The 13,204-nt window shown below is 35.3% G+C and overlaps 1 long non-coding RNA gene across 4 annotated transcripts; it reads right to left on the bottom strand.

Annotated features, from left to right (window-relative positions):
- Positions 1–5,958: 5,958 nt before the first annotated feature.
- LOC107634263 (uncharacterized) lies at positions 5,959–12,049 on the bottom strand. Of its 4 annotated transcripts, XR_015907681.1 has the most exons (6): positions 11,667–12,049; positions 11,400–11,457; positions 11,046–11,099; positions 8,194–8,577; positions 7,921–8,054; positions 5,959–6,609 (listed from the first exon to the last, which is right to left on the bottom strand). It is a non-coding gene; the product is annotated as an uncharacterized LOC107634263 (long non-coding RNA). The 4 variants fall into 4 exon arrangements; XR_015907683.1 differs by lacking the exon at positions 11,046–11,099; XR_015907680.1 differs by lacking the exon at positions 11,400–11,457.
- Between the last annotated feature and the right edge of the window lie 1,155 nt (positions 12,050–13,204).

The following is a 13,204-nucleotide window of genomic DNA, read 5'->3' as shown; positions in this document are numbered from 1 at the left end:
CCCTTCTCACCAAAACTGAAATTTCATTTGCATATTTGATGGTTAGATACATGTTTGATTCTGTTAGAAGTGAAAAGGACAAAGCTCTTCCTTATGGCATGTTTCTAACTTGTATTTTTGAGTATTTTGGTGTTGACTTGACCAATGAGAAATATGAAAATAGACATTCATATCTAAAGGGAGGTGGTTCAGTGAAACAGCAAAAAGGACCAACTCGATCTGAGAGAGTGGTTCTAGATGACGATGATGAAGAGTTCATTCCAGATGATTCTACTGCTCCGTCCACTGAGGGTACTTCCATTTCCACTGGGAAGAAATCCACTCTGCTGAATGTGGTCAGGGATGTTGCTCAAGAGTTTGTCTCTCAATCGAACCACTTGATTGAATTGAGCAAAGAGAAAAGGAAGCTGGCTAGCAAGCATGAGAACTTCCTGAAGAAGTCAAGGGATAGAGTGGCTGTACTGATGACCTTCATTGATAACCTTCAAAATGATGAAGATGCTGCCACTGATGTTGAAGAGGATGCTGTTTCGGAAGGGAATGGTTCTGATGCCTAGGATTTGTCTCATAAAAACTGCTGCTGCTCTCTTTTTGTCTCATGATTTCTGCTTCTTTTGCTTCTTTTGAACTATTTCTTTTTGGATGACTGTAATAACTCTTACTATTGATGCTCTTTAGACAGTTTAATTAGTACTTTGATCTATGCTCTAACTCTTTTCTGCAGGATACAAGACTTTGTTTTTGTTGCTCTTATCCGCCCTTGATGACAAAAGGGGGAGTAAAATAGCAATAGGATAGGATAGTAGATAGTAGATCCTAGTATTAGTACTTGTTACTTATCTTTGCTGCATTAATACTTGTTTCTCACATGCTGAATCTATTTGCTGATGGTAATAGCTTAATGTTGGGCTGATTATGTGATGTTGCTCATTTGATATCCCTTGTACAAGATATATTGTACATAACTCTTTATTGTGCTTCCTTTAAGTACAATGTGAAACAGGGACAAAGAGGAAAGCATAGATTCAGGGGGAGCAACATAAAATCAAAGGGAGTTTTCTAAACCTAACTCAAACTTACTTCCTTTTGATTATTGCTTAAATCATGTTTGTCATCAAGGGGGAGATTGTTGAGTTAAGAAATTAACTAAATTAATTAGTGATGACAAACATTATTTTTGACAAAATAAATAATTAGAGTGGTTTAATTAACAAGTATATGTTGCTAATTATTTATTATATGTTGCAGGCCAAAATGTGAATTACAGCCCAAATGGAATGAGAAACAAAACAAGTTTGATGGGCTGGTAAATCAAGCAAAGCCCAAAAGGAAGCAAGCTTAAGAAATTAAAATGAGCCAAGCATATCTCTACCCGATCCAAGCCCAATTTTGTTTCAGCAAACAATTCCCTCCATCTTGCTCCAACCAAAGCAACGTTCCTCTCCTCTCTAATCAAGTCAAATCAAGAGTTCAGAAAAGTAAGAAAGAGAAAGAGAGAAAAAGCTTCCTCCATAAGCCAATAACCAAAGAAGCAAGAGAGAGAGAGTTGAAGCTTGAAGCACAGAAGCTAAAACAGAAATCCCAAGCTAAATCAAGCTTAAGAAAGGTAATCCATCTCATCTTGCATGCATCAAGATCCTCATCTCTTCTTCCCAACTCTCTGCACTACCCGAAAATGGCATTGAAGGGAAAGTTGTTCGCTGCCCTATTCTGCTGTGTATCTACGGTCTTAATCAAGACTTGGGGACCAAGTTGGTGTTCAAGGGCTCAGATCAAGTTGACCATAAGAAGATTTCTACTGTTATTGCTTTGTGGCTTTCGGTCAAGTTGGAGAAGTCAGAAGAAAAGGTTCTACTTTGATGCTTGAGAAGAAAAAGTAAGCTTGTGGGTTGGTGAAGCTCAAGGCTCAAGGTGTTGACCTTGGAAGAAGAACTCAGCCACATGCAAGGAGATATAAGAAGTTTGCTGTTCACTCAGAAACTAAGGAGAGAAAACCAGTGAATAGAGGTTTTGTTCTGAGAAAGCTCTTTGAAGAAGTTCATCTAACTGGACAGTGCTTCCTAATCAAAGGTGCATTCCGCCAGTATGAAGAACTAAATCAGAGGCTTGCTAATCTGGTTTTTCGCATAGCACAGAGGCTGTTGATGAAGTCAATCTCCTTCATGTTTTACTGATTGTAATGTACTTTTCTAAGCTTATCTTTCTGTAATTTCTTGAGAGAAAAGGCATTGTGAGAAAGCTTAAGAAAAAGCCATGAGTTGAAAAAGGCTGAGAGACACACTTGAGAGAAAAGCCTAGAGTTATTTTCTGATTTCTTTAGGTTGATTAAGTGTCTTGTATCCAGTATCTGAATGGTATCCCTTTCTTAGTTGGGTTAGCACTAAGAGGTATAGTTAGGTATTAGCATAGCCAATGTCAAGTTAGGTTAGAACTTGAGTGTGAAAGGATTGAGTCAATCCTGTGTTATTGGTGTATGTAATACTGTTTACTATAGTGAAATTCTTCCACAGTTGTGGAGGAGACTGGATGTAGGTTGCATAGCACAAGGCAACCGAACCAGGATACATGCTGGTGTTAGCTTTTCTCTTCTCTGCTGTGTTCTGTTTTCTGATATTCATGAGACAAAAATAAATTGTCTCATAAATTTCCGCTGCTAAGTTAAAACAGAATCAGAATTGCAAATCTGTTTTAAAAGGGTAACAACAGTAATTAAAAGGAAGGCATAGATTCAACCTCCCCTTCTCTAAGCCTACCACAACCTTCACAGCTTTTCTATGACATTCTTTAAGTCATAACAATTATTTGTAGAATGCGCATACAACTTGTGGTACTCGCAATATTCTGTCCGACTTCTATTCTTTTTGTGTTTGATGGGCCAAGGAGGTGGAAGCTTTTCGATATAACATATCTCCCTGTAAACATCTACAAGAGAGACTCGTAGTGGGGTGTAGTTATGGTATTTTCGAGACTTTCGAATTGTATTCCTCTTTTTTCTTAGCTTTCTTCTCTTTGTCCCGAGGTTGATAGAGCAAGTTTGGCTTCGGGAGAGGCTCTCTAAGTCGGAAATTCTCCTCTATGCTGATGTACTTTTTTGTCCGTTCTTGTACTTCATACAAGAAAGTCGGGTGTCGTTTGGATATGGATTGGGAGAACGACCTTTATTTAAGGCCATTAACCAAACCCATTATTACCGCTTCAGGAGTCTCTCTCCGACTTTTTGTTTGACCCCGAACAGGCTTGGAGCGTGCTTGACTTTATCTTTTTGAATTGAAAATCGAGTAAAGAACTTTCTTACTAGGTCATCAAAGAAAGTTACTGACTTGGGTGGTAAGTTGTCAAACCATTTCGTTGTTGCTTTAATCAGTGTTGTTCGGAAGACCTTGCAACGGGTTGCATCAGAAGTATCAGCTAGGTATATCCGACTTTTGAAATTATTGAGGTGGTGCCTCGAGTCAGTCATTCCGTCATAGAGATCCATGTCGAGGGTCTTAAAATTTTTGGGAACCCGAGCTCGCATAATCTCTTTAATGAATGGATCTTCCTTTCCAAGAGGGCTTTTATCTCGATCTACTCGATTGCTACGTCTTCGAAGGTCAGTTTCTAACTTCGAGAGCCTTTCCTCCAGCTTTTTTCATCATTGTACTTCTTTTTGTAATTCATTTTCTGCTTCTCATTGTCGTTCTGCCTTCTGTTTGAGTTGTTCTAATTGGCCGCAATAGCCGTGAACCAACCCTAATATCTCTGTCGGATGTGGAGGTTCTTAGTCTTTAGGTGGATGGAATTTTAAATGAATCCGTTGCGGATGATAGTTTTCTGACGTTCCATCCCGGTGTAGGGTATTTGTTCTCTCCAAGGGTAGAGGTAATGCAAGTGCCAGGTCATCGTTGTGGGGCTCTGGTTCCAACTCAGATGCCATATGACCGTTTTCCTACTAGTTGTCCACCATACGTAGTTTAGACTTTCAGGTCCCCGGCATCGGCGCCAATGTTCCGAGGGTTACCTGAAACTGGGTTATTTTTGGGCCTAGATGTGAGATCCAAACACCTTCTGAGGTAGCGTCTGACTTGTGTAGGAGCCGAGGTACCATCGTCCGAGTTCCTCGTAATAAAAAGGTGGTGGATGGTACCTACAAAAGACTCCGATACTTCAGTTAGCAAGGATTTAAGCAAGCTTTTAATAGATTGAGAACCGAATATACCTGAGATTTTGTCAGTATATTTATAGTAAAAAGATAACCACTTCTTTAGAGTAATTTCATCTTTGATGGTGAATGACCGTTCTCTTATTCTTGAGATTCGTTGAGATCTCCCTTTTAGATAAAATAAAGAAAAAATAGACAAAAGTACACCCGAATTTTCACACGGTGGACAGATGTACTCCTGAATTTTTTAATGAGTCATTTGTACACATGAATATAAAACTCCGTTGTCAATTCTACCCCTCCGTGACCTGAGTAAATTTTCTGGCGATGGTGGAGGCCAGGTGACACGGTATTGTGTGATGTGGCCAATTTGAGGTGACAATGTGAAAAATAGAAATATTCATTATGAAATTTGTTGAAATAAATACAAGAAAAGGAAATAATGAAATCACTGTTCATCTTCTTCCTTCTCTAATTTCTTTGAACCATATGAACCCTAACATAGGGTGTAGACCTTTCATTGGCCTCGATGGCACATTCTTAAAGGGCTTCTATGGAGGACTTCTACTCACTCCAATAGGTCAAGATGCCAACAACCAGATTCCCAATTGCTTATGCCGTGGTGGATTCAGAAACTAGAGAAAACTGGAAATGGTTCTTGGAGCATTTACACAATGACTTGGACAACTACAAGGTTTATGGTTGAAACTTCATTAGTGACCAACAAAAGGTATGCATTTACACATATTAATTGAACAGGATTTAATCATCATCGCTTCTGTGATATGCATATTTGGAATAATTTCACAAAGAGATGGAAGGACAAACAACTCAAAGGGGCTGTGTGGGAGTGTTGTCGAGCCACCACAAATCAAGAATTTGATGCTGCAATGTTGAGACTGCAACGGATCAATACTGGAGCATGGGAGTATCTGAACAAGCTTGATCGGAAGCAGTGGAAGAAAATCAGCAAGTAGAACTAGCACAATGGCTGCAACTCAAAATTAGTTGCTTTGGACAAAGGAGTTTTTTGGTTTTGGTGTTCTCATTTGGACCTGCAGATTTCTGATTAGAGTTTAAAAAATTGTTGTTATCATTTCCTGTGTTAGGGTTCATATAGTTCGAAGAGATTAGAGAAGGAAGATGATGAACAGTGATTTCATTATTCCTTTTTCTTATATTTATTTCATCAAATTTCATAATGAATATTTCTATTTTCCACCGTGTCACCTCAAATTGGCCACATCATACAATACCGTGCCACCTGGCATCCACCACTGCCGGAAAATTTACTCAGGTCATGGAAAAGTAGAATTAACAACGGAATTTTATATTCATGTATGCAAATGACTCGTTAAAAAATTCAGGAGTACATCTGTCCACCGTGTAAAAATTCGAGTATACTTTTATCTATTTTTTCTAAAATAAAAAGTTAATAGAAGATATTTCAAGAGTCAATTGCTTATTCAAATAAGCAGGGCCAATCTCCTATTGTTGGGTGAAAATAACCGCCTTTATTGGATAAACTTTTAACTTTTTTAGACCTGATTTTATGTTGAGTTAGAGTAGAGCATAACCTATTTCATTATTAGAGTAATATTAATTTCTATTTAATTTGTTTATGTGATTTACCCTTTAAAATATATATTTAATTTCGTTATTATATGCAAAGAATAGTAAAGAGTATCGCCGATAAGGATTGAATATAAAAGTAATCTCTTTGATCAATGATTATGGTTGAGAGAGCTATTGCGGCCTTCAATATATAATACAAGTGACAAATAATAATAATAATAATAATATATAACACACATCACTGCCAACATGGTATAATTATTAACACAACAATATTAGCGTACAGCTTGTATCAATCGTCAGTCACCAATGATGATTGACCCATCAAGAAACAACTAATCCCAATAATATGAAATGTTTATTCATTAGAATACGTATTATCATGTTATTGTATGAGTGAGATGTCGTCGGTCATATATGGCTGTGACAAAAAATTTTGAATCATGGATAGTATGTGATAATCAAAATTGGCATCACTAGCATCCAGAAAATCTTCACTGCAGAATCCGGACTTTCAAAGTGATAATTATTATAATTGTCTGACACATTTTCCTTTGTTATTATTTGGTGAGAAATTTGTTCATCACTCGCTGTTGTGTTATTATTGTGATCTGAAGTGGTTACAGAAGAAAATTCGTCACTAGAAGAAGAAGATAGTGGTGATGATGGGGTAGAAGTGCATTCTGAAGGATCAAGATCAAGAACAACATTATTGTTCATAAGTCATAACCACCGCCATGTTCCTCTCACGGTGGCATTCTTGTGATGATGACGATTTGGATGATTCTTTATTGTTATTATTATTATTACTAGTAACTTCTTTTTGTTGCAAGCGCGCGCTTCTTGAGCGTTGTGTGCCAATAGTTCTTGATTTCGTTATCTGTTAGTTCTTCCTGGTAATTTCAGACGCAATTGAATTCATTAACATCAAGCCATCAATAATAACCAACAAAATCATGAATTAATACCACCCAATTAAGAATCAACAAAATCATATGCGTGCCTATTAAATTAAATATTTGATATATCTATTATTTATTTAGTATTTTCCTATGATGTACAAACACTGACATGGACACGGAACACGACATAACACGCACATTTTAAAATCTTATAAGACACGGAGACACGCATACATATAAAATATAAAGTATTTTTTTAGATAAATCGTAATGATATTTTAATATTTTATTGATATTAAAATATAAATTAATTTTTTAATGATTTTTAATGCCTTATTTTAATTATATCAAGTATTTAAAATATCTTTTTATTTTAATAAATAATAATATATACTATATCTAAATTTATTTCAAGAATATATATTAAGAATAAGACTGAACACGTTCACACGTGATGATATTTAGGTGTGTCCAAGTGTGTCCGAATTTTTTTTTATTTTTTATTAAGACACGATTGGACACAGCAGACACGCGTGTTGGACGAGTGTCGGTAAGTGTCGTGTCCGAAATGTGTCCAACACGCAGACACAGCAACTCAACGAAGTGTCCGTGCTTTATAGGTATTTTTATTGTCTTCTTATACTTTTCCATAATTAATACGACCACCTATAAGGCTAGAAAAATAATAATATAAAGTTTAACGTTTATAATTTTATACATATATTATATATTTATTATATATAATATTATTTAATTATTTTTTGAGTTCATCTAGAACTAATTTTTTTTTTCCAAAAACAACAATTTTTTTAATTTTAAAATATAAATCCTAAATATTAAATTCTATATTCTAAATTCTAACTATAAATTCCCTAAATTTTTCAAAAAAAGAGGATTAAACGAATAAATTTACAAGAGCAATGTGATATATATAATTTGATTAACCTATAGTCAATTCTAAATATTAAAGATTAAATTTTAAATTTTAAATTCTAAATTCTAATAATATAAAAAAAAAAGTGCCAACTCAAAGTATTGGCTAAAACTAATAAAAAGTTTTGACCCTTATTATTTCTCATCTTACAATAAATAAAAAAAGCTTGCTTGACTAATTAAAACAAGATTTTCTATATTTTTTATTTTAATGTTAATTAAAGAAATTTTTTTTATTAATATTGCCTGCTTAAAAATTGGTAATATTTAGAACGTTTTTCATTTAGTTTATTAGTCCTAATATTTATTCCCGGAATTAAAACTTGCGGAGGAGTTAGCTTCAGACTATTATTATTATTACTTAATTACCTATTGCCGAGTTTATTGTGCAATTTGATGATAATATCTTCTTCTTGTTGAGTAAAGTTCCCTCTTTTGAGATTAGGACTTAAATAATTCAGCCACCTCAACCTGTAACTCTTCCCACATACACCTTGCTAGGCCTGAAAAATCAAGAAGAATTTCATATCATTGATTTAAGACCGCTACAAATTATTGCGTGCTAGCTGCACCATTTGAAGGAATACATTAAAAGTGATTCGCAAATAGTATAGATAAATAGTATAGATAAATATATATTACCAGCAAATTTTGGAAGTTGACTCCAATTCCAGCAGCCATACCTAGTAACATAATCAATTAGCTTCTTATCTTCCTCAAGAGCCCATGCAACACAAGAAATAAGGGATTTAGCCACGAAAAAAATAGTGGTTAAAATCCATAAAAACGGTAGCAATCATACATTAGTCACGAAAAAATATTTGTGACTAATACTCAGTTTGCCACAGTTTTAAAGTTATTAGTCACAGTTTTAAATATCGTGGAGACCTTTAAAGAGCCACAGTTTGTACATCATTTTTCGCATTTAATGCCGTCGATAAAAAAAATCAAATAAAAAATTATAATTCTACCATACTTTATTCGTAGCTAATTTGTGCAGGCTGAGTTTTTCGGCCACTACTTTTTCTGCAAAACCATGAAAATTAATAAATAATTAGTTAATAAATTAATTATTATTCAAAGAAATTAGGAAATTAAATTTGATAAGTTAGAATAGTAGAAATAATTAAAATACGAATTTTAACCATAATTTTAACCATTGTGAATTAGTGATTTAGTGAGCTCTATGTTGATTATTGTGATATTGTGTGAGTTAAATTGTGCTTCATGTTATTTTGGAGTCCAATTTGGCAGTTTGGAACGAGATTTTAGTGTTGGAGCTTGCGGAGTTGGAAAATTGTGACTTGAAAATTGAGAAGGGAGGCACTTTGGGGTGTTTTTGGCTTAAGGAGTAATCGACCAAGGGTATGGTTTTTGGTTTCTCATTGAGCGCGCAGAAAAAGGGGCAAGGGTGAACAAGAAAAACACAAACCCTTGCCACTTTGATCTTCAGTCTCACATATCTCTCAATCCGGAGCTCCGATCGCCGCACCGTTTGCGGTCACGCGACCACCACGGCAATCTCTTCAAAATCATCCAAACAAAGTGGTAAGTAGATTGAGTTTTCTCACTCAGCCTCTCTTTTCCCAATTTAAAAAATTTTAGATTTTGGTATTGAAGAATTGAATGATTTTGATGGTTTATGTGAATTCTAGCAGCGGATAATCACTGTGTTTTGTCCATTTGACCCGTGGATAACGGTAAGAAAACTCTAACCATTGTGAATTGGTGGTTTAGTAAGCTCTATGTTGATTGTTGTGATATTGTGTGAGTTAGATTGTGTTTCTTGTTATTTTGGAGTCTAATTTGGCGGTTTGGAACGAGATTCCAGTGTTGGAGCTTGCGGAGTTGGAAAATGGTGACTTGGAACTTGAGAAAGAAGGCACTTTAGGGTGTTTTTGGCTTAGGGAGGAATCGGTCAAGGTATGGTTTTGATTTTTCATAGTTAATATTTAATTTCACGTGAAAATATAGACTAGAAGACTTTAAGATAGGTATGAACTGAATGGATTGTGATTGAATTGTGTATTTGAGATATTGATATGATTTGTGTATGATGAGTATATGAATTTGTATTTGTTGAGTTTTGAGTTTATGAAGTATAAGATACTGATGATGACTATTAGGTTGTTAAGAATTGATGATGATTTTGTGATATTGACTTGAAATGGATTGGGTTCATTGTGTGGGTTGACATGTATAGTGTGAAAGAGTAGAGTATGAACATGTTTAGGGACATTGGACTTGTTTACGTTGTGAATTTGTGGATTTGGAATTGAGAATTTAGAAAGTTATAGGTTTTGTAAATTTTGTTAAAAAGTTGAGTTTAATGAGAATTGTTGAATGAAATCGATGCATTTATATATTGGAAGGTTATGGAATGGTTGAAAAGCATTTGAACATGATTCATGGACATTGGGACTGATTTGGTTGTAAAACATTTGGTTTTAAATTGAGAGTTTGGTGAATTTGAGGTTTCAAAGTTTTTGGTAAAAAATAATTTTTGACCAATTTGGCGGGCCATAACTTGGCTTCCGGACTCCCAAATTTTGTGAAACTTATTTTGAAAGAAAATTGGGTCCGTGAAGTTTACAACGTTTGAAAAACGGATTAAAAACGATTTTTAACGAAAAAGTTATGCGTGTTCGAAGTTGAGTATGCAAAAAATGGAATTCTACAGACTTAATATTCTACAGACTCTGACAATTTTTCTGAGAAAAGTGATGCATGCGTACACGACTTTGCCAAGTTTTACAATCGTGCATACGCATGAAAAGCCATGTTTTGAAGGTACGCGTACGCGACAATGTTCACGCGTACACGAGGCACCCCTCGATTTTGAGTACCCGCGTAATGACTCGACTCTTTAAAGGAGGTGTTCTAGGGACTCTAAGGATCAATTTATTTTTGTTTTTGGGAGTTTGTATTAAGAATTAAATTTTCTATAATTTTTCATAGTTCAGCTACCCGTTGCAAAAGAAAAACAAAAAACAGCAGGTAGCAGTAATATTAGAAAATTCATGAAAAATCTAATTCTAATCGAATGCCTTTCAAATTCAGAGGACATATACTAGACATGCCTAAGTTTTAATCACATGAGTTTCAGATCAATATCAAATCATATTAGGAAGATATGCAACTGGAACATAATCCTGTTTTAAAAGACAATTTTTCTGAAATTTCAGTGAGGTGGTCACACTCCTAGTTGCATATTTAATTTTTCTAAATTAGCATTAATCTGAAATTTGATCTGGGTATTCTAGACACAAAGGGCTGTGAATTGCTTTTAGTTCCAACTCAAACTCTTATCAGAATTTAAAGTTTGGTAGATTAGAAGTTACTGCCTCAGCAACATGAAAACGGAACTTTCTGCATAAATCACCGATTTTTAAAATTCATTCCTCCCAATCTACCCATCAATAAATTCTAAAATTTTTATGAGATAGTCTATACACATCCAAGTTTCACAAAAAATTAATTTTATAAAAAATTACCGTATAGATTTTGCCCAGAATTTTACACAAGTTGGCGCCAATCTGCTGAATTTTCTGCAGCAAACAATTCAACAACCTTATATGCTAAATTTTGTATCTAAGCTGTTAACCTTCCTAAAACCAAAATTCTAAATTTATTTCAGTTAACCAATAATGCTACCACCATTAGCATAACCCTAAGAGCCCAGATTTATTAATTCAACAAGCATTCACACAATTGGTGAAATTTCATAATCTCAGCAAAAATCAACATTTTTAGCATATCATCATTAACAATCATACATCAATTTCATCATTTAGCAAACAATTCACCAAGAACAGCCACAATCAATATCTAACTATTCTAACTCTTACTTTCTTTTGTTGATCAATAACAAAGAATTTATTCCTGCTTCTCCCCTGAACCCGAACCCTAACCAATTCAAGAACCAGAATTTTGATCACATCCTCAAGGCCATTCGGCCAAATCAAACATAAGTAATGGAAGATCACTCACCCCTCTTTGTTTGTGGTGGTAGCTATGCTAACAAAATTTGAATAAACTGGGAGAATGAAGCAAGGGAAGGGTCGCAATTTTGAATTTGAGGAGGAAAGGAAGAAGATGAAGCCGTTGGACCTTACCTAGCAAAGAAGCTCGAAGAAACAGCTTGGTGGGTAAGATGTAGCTCCCTCTTCAGCTTCGGTCAGCTCGCTCCTTGGCCATCACCCTCCTTCTCTTGGTGCTGTGGTTGATGAAGGGCTAGAAGAACTTGAAGAACGTTCTTGTTCTTGCTCCCTGATGCTTCGGTCGTTCTCCTTCTCCCTGTTCTCTCTTCTGCTGTTCATGGAATCAAAGGAATGAGGAATGGTGTTTATATAGTTAGAAGAAGAAGAAGAAGTAGGATGCGGTGAAGGCTTTGCTGGTCTTTACTTCTACTAACACCTATCAATGATTCATCATTGCAATTGGTGATCAAAAGGTGTAATCATAGTTGGAGGCTTTTATGGGTTTGGTTAGCAAGAGAAGGAAGGAAAGGGGGTTAGGGCTTTAATCATGGTTTGCTATTCTTTTAATAGGACGATGGAGCTTTACACTTAGGATGTAAATCAAAGGTGGCGAAATGCTACGACCTCTAAAAGTAATATATATATATATATATACCAAGTTCCAGACCTGACCTGCGAACACTTAGTTTGCACGAACACATAATTCAACTTATCCTAGGTCGTCTAGCCTAAGTTTTCACGCAACATTATATATTATCTACAAGAAACCAAAACCATACCTTGGTCGATTCCTTCCTAATTTTGAAGCACCTCAATTATCTCTGTTCTTCAAGTGACTAAAGTCCCGAATCCTTACTGAACGAAAACCCAACCTCTACGGTTTACTTTCTAGTCACCGATACTACCAAATTTTTCTCCAAAACATATATCTCTCTAATTCTACATAAATACCACAAAAAATCAAACTAGGGTTCATAATCATCAATGGTTCACAAGAGTTAGTGGTTCCTCACCTTACCGATAAAAATTCGGGATAAGACCCAACAAGTTCACAAAACTAATTTGATCCTAAACACCAAAATTTAACAAAAGCTCAACACTTTTACTTAAAGTTTTTTAAATTGGAGAAGGAATAACTGGGTGTGAAATTGGAATTTTCTTATCAAATTGTTCGGTGAGTTTCGTAGAGAATTTCGAGACGAACGCATGACCGCTAACGGCTCATCAATCGGAGCTCCAGATTGAAAGTTATAAGGATTTAAATATTATGTCTTATTTTGTTCGTGCCTACGCATTTAGTTATCGTATGTGAATGCTTCGTGTTTCATAATTCCTTTTTATGCGACTTTGAGCTTTACTCCTTCATCGGGTTTCTAGTTATATAAATTCTTGGATACATATTATATATTATAAGCTTTAGAACTGTCGTGGCACTTTGATATCCTTTGCTTTACGGCTAGAGGTAAGGCTTAGGGTAACGGGGTGTCACATTTATGGTATCAGAGCGGTTCGTTCTCATGAGCCTGAGGGATGGACCGATTGTGCTTCATTGCATACTCTGGGTTGTTTGATTTTTCTTTCATGCTATTTAGGATATCTGTTTGATATGCATAGCATGCTTGTTTGTGAGTACTTTTGGGATAATTGAACCACTGAGTTTGAGATATTGAGAC

Source organism: Arachis ipaensis, chromosome B3 (assembly GCF_059453495.1).
Source record: "Arachis ipaensis isolate K30076 ecotype BB chromosome B3, ASM5945349v1, whole genome shotgun sequence".
Taxonomy (NCBI): Eukaryota; Viridiplantae; Streptophyta; class Magnoliopsida; order Fabales; family Fabaceae; genus Arachis; species Arachis ipaensis.
Note: the sequence above shows the minus strand (reverse complement) of the source record. Positions and strands in the feature narration are given on the sequence as shown.